General features: G+C 37.3%; 1 pseudogene; it reads left to right on the top strand.

Moving 5' to 3' along the window:
- Positions 1–2798: 2798 nt before the first annotated feature.
- LOC115505639 lies at positions 2799–4297 on the top strand (annotated as a pseudogene).
- Positions 4298–4641: the final 344 nt, after the last annotated feature.

A 4641-nucleotide genomic window follows, 5' to 3' on the forward strand; every position in this document is an offset into this window, starting at 1 on the left:
AACAGAACATAGGGGAAGGAAAGGAAAGATAAAATAAGATAAAAACAGAGAGGGAGGCAAACCATAAGAGACTCTTAAATACAGAGAATAAACTGAGGGTTGCAGAGGGGTGTTGGTGGAGGGATGGGCTAAATGGGTAATGGGCATTAAAGAGGACACTTGTCAGGATGAGCACTAGGTGTTTGATGAATCACTAAATTCTTTTCCTGAAGCCATTATTGCACTACATGTTAACCAATTTGGATTTAAATAAAATATAAATAAATAAATAAATAAATAAATAAATAACAAACAAACAAACAAAGTAAAAGGAATTTTGGTGGGAAAAATATGACACTATATACATAAATTCTAGGAGTGAGAGGAGTAAAACTTGGGTCTAAACTTAAGCGACCATCAACGTACATAGAGTGCTATATGCAGAAGATGTTATGTACAAACCTAACCACAATTCAAAACCAGTAATAGATAAGCAAAGAATAAACAGAAATTAATCCAAGTGTATCTCTAAAGAAAGCCAACAAACCATGGAAGAAAGCAAGAGAAAAAGGATCAGAGAAAATGTATAGAAACAAGAAGAAAACTTGCAGCCACTTTGGAAACACTGTGGAGTTTCCTCAAAAGTTAAAATTGGAACTATCCCATGACTGAACAATTGCACTACTAGGTATTTATCCAAGAGATGCACAAATATTGGTTTGAGGTGGCATACTGCCCTGATGTTTATAGCTGCACTACCAACCACAGCCAAATTATGGAAGGATCCCAAATTTCCATCAACTGATGAATGGATAAAGAAGAGGTTGTGTATACAGACAATATTTCTCAGCCTTCAAAAAGAATGAAATCATGTCATATGCAATGATGTGGGTGGAGCTAGAGTGTATCATGCTGTGTGAAACCAGTCAGTCAGAGAAAGACAAATGCCATATGATTTCATACGTATGTGGAAAGTAAGAAACAAAACAAATGAATGTGGGGAAAGGAGATGAGAGAGAGAGAGAAACCATAAGAGACTTTTAAAATTTTTTTAACATTTATTTATTCTTGAGAGAGACAGAGAGAGAGAGAGAGAGAGCAGCAGGGGGAGTGGCAGAAAGAGAAGGAGACACAGAATCCAAAGCAGGCTCTAGGCTCTGAACTGTCAGCACAGAGCCCGATGTGGGGCTTGAACCCACAAACCACAAGATCATGACCTGAGCCAAAGTTGGACTCTTAAACAACTGAGCCACCCAGGAACCCCACACCATAAGATACTTCTTAATTATAGAGAACAAACTGAGAGTTGCTACAGGAGAGGTGGGCAGGGGATAGGCTAAGTGGGTGATGGGTATTAAGAAGGGCACTTGTTGTGATAAGCACTTACATATAAGTGATGAATTGCTAAATTCTGCCCCTGAAATCAGTATTGCCCTATATATTAACTAACTAGAATTCAAATAAAACTTGAAACAAAAATCAATCAATCAACCAATTAATGATTTAAAAAGAGAAAAAGAAAACACAATGGTCCAAAATCTTTGGGATGCAGCAAAAGTGGTTCTAAGAGGGAAGTTTATACAAACACAGGCCTACCTGAAGAAGGAAGAAAAATCTCAAATAAGGAACTTAACCTTGTACCTAAACGAGTTAGAAAAAAAGTCCCAAACCCAGAAAAAGGAAGGATGTAATTAAGATTAGGTCAGAAATAAATGATATAAACAGTAAAAAACAAACAAACAAGCAAAAAACAAAAACAATAGAACAGGTTAATGAAACCGGGATCTGGTCTTTGAAAAATTCAACAAAATTAATAAAGCTATATCAAAACTCATTAAAAAGAGAGAGCGAGAGAGGAAAAACCCAAATAAACAAAATTACTAATGGAAGAGGAAATAACAACCAAACCACAGAAATACAAGCAATTTTAAGAGAATATTATGTAGAACTAAATGCCAACAAATTGGACAACTAGAAGAAATGAATAAATTCCTACAAAAATATAGCCTACCAACACTAGAGCAGGAAGTAATAGAAGAATTTGAACAGACCAGTTACTAGCAATGAAATTGAATCTGTAATAAAAAATCTCCCAGTGAACAAAAGTCAGACGGCTTCACAGGCAAATTCTACCAAATAATGAAAAAAGAATCAATGCTCATTTTTTAAGTGATTCAAAAAAAATACAAGACGAAGGAATGCATTCAAATTTATTCTATAAGACTATTATTACCCTGATACAAAACCAGATAAAGGCACCACAAAAAAACAAAAAGAGAGAGAGAGAGAGAGAGAGATCCATTGGCTGGTGTCTCTCATGGATATAAATGCAAAAGTTCTCAACAAAATATTAGCAAACTGAATCCAACAATATATAGTTAAAAATCATATACCGCAATAAATTGAGATTTATTCCCGGGATGCAAGAGTGGTTTAATATTCTCATAACAACCATAGTGATAATCACATCAAAAGAAAAAGGACAAAACCACATGATCATTTCAGCAGATATAGCAAACACTTTTGACAAAGAACAACATCCATTCATGATAGAAACCTGGGATATTACTCAGCCATTGAAAAGAATGAAAACTTGCCACTTGCAGCAACATGGATAGAGATAGAAAGTATAATGCTTATTGAAGTAAGTCAGTCAGAGAAAGACAAATGCCATGTGATCTCACTCATGTGGATTTTGAGGAACAAAAACAGTAAAGGAAAAGAAAAGAGAGACAAACCAAGAAACAGACTCTGAACTACAGAGAACAAACTAATGGCTTCCAGAGGGGAGGAGGCTGGGAGACCGGGGTTGATGGGACATGGGGATTGAAGAGTACTCTTATCCCGATGAAAAATAAAATGAAAACAACAAAAAAAAAATAAAATATAAAATAAAATAATAAAATAAAGTAAAATTAAATTAAATTAAATAAAAAACACATAGCACTGGAAATCCTAGCAAGAGTGATTAGGCCAAGACAATAAATAAAAGGCATCCAAATCAGAAAGGAAGAATAAAATTCTCTCTGTTCACAGATGACATGAATTAATATACAGAAAGCCACAAAGAGTCCACAAGAGAAATTATTTGAACTAATAAACCTATTCAGTAGGGTCAAAGGATACAAAATCACAATACAGAAATGATGTGAAGCTTATATGGTAATAATGAATTATACAACAAAATAAATTAAGAAAACAAGCCCATTTCTTCTTTCTCCAGACCAAGGGATGGAGCCCATGCAGGCCTTTTTAGCTCACACAATCCCAGCCAGACTGTAAGCATAGAGGCCAGCCTGTGTATAGATGAGTTGAAGCTCTACATGAATGAGAATTTCATCTCCACAATCCCTGCCATCTAGGGGGATACAATGATGAGCATCAAAATTATCTGATACCACTTCACTGGAATCCTAGCTGGCTCCTTTTTTATAAAAAATTCACAGATTTGGCCACAGCCAAGAAGCATCTGCATGAAATTAATGGGAAGCCCCTTCCAGGACCTACACCTTTACTTAGCTTACAGCTGTACCAGGCTGGCACATCTGGGTTCATAGAATCATGGAGCTGGCAGTGCCCTTAATGGTTCCCTTCATCTTATATAGAATAAAAAGCTGTGGCTTTTTTTTTTTTTTGCCAAGGCAGAACATTTTTAACTGAACTATGCCACTTATTGGAAACAACCAGAAAACAGCCTTGAGTATTTCTTCTTTGTGAGGGACCTGACCCAGATGTGGATGATGGCATATTGTATGAATTCTTCGTCAAAGTCTACCCCTCCTTTTGGGGAGTCAGGGCAGTTTTGGACCAAAGAGATATGTCTAAAGGCTATGGTTTTGTCACAGTTGCAGATGTACTGAAACAGAAGTGAGCCCTGACCGAGTGCCAGGGAGCAGTCAGCCTGGCATCTAAACCAGTGTGGCTGAGGAGTCTGGCAATCCCCACGTGAGCCAAGTGAAGTCAGTGAGGTAGAATCAGAGTTAATACTTAACAGCTACAACCCCCATTACCAGCAGTAGCAGAACTACTACACCCACTGGGGCATGACCAGAACAGAGGCAGCTACAGCTACAACTGTCCCCAGTTTGGTTACACTCAGAGCACTATGTAGACATATGAAGAAGCTGGGTATGACACATTGGAGGACCCCATGCCACAGCTGGATGTGACTGAAGCCAACAAGGAGCTCATGGACCAGAGCAAGGACCTGTAGGATGCACTGATGGACCATAACTAGCAGCCCCTGGACAGTGTCTTCAGACAGGACACAGGACAAGCCAAAATGGACTACGTGAGGGAGATAAGAGACTCTTTTTAACAACAACAACAACAACAACAACAACAACAACAAATATTGGAAAACTTTAACTTTTGGGAAATAATTTGTAAGAGTTTAGTAATTGACTAGTCTGAGATTATGACTATTCCTGAAACACTGCTGCCTTCATTTGACAGTGAGACATGTGAGTTTGAAAACCAAACGACCAATTCATAATATTTGAACAAAGTTCCAAAAAAAAAGAGAAAAAAAAAGAAGAAAAGAAAACAATCCCACTTACAATATCATAAAAATGAATAAAATACTGGGGCGCTTGGGTGGCTTAGTTGGTTAAGCGACCAACTTCGGCTCATGATCTCATGGTTTGTGAGTTTGAGCCTCGT

This window comes from Lynx canadensis, chromosome A1, assembly GCF_007474595.2.
Source record: "Lynx canadensis isolate LIC74 chromosome A1, mLynCan4.pri.v2, whole genome shotgun sequence".
NCBI classification, from domain to species: domain Eukaryota; kingdom Metazoa; phylum Chordata; class Mammalia; order Carnivora; family Felidae; genus Lynx; species Lynx canadensis.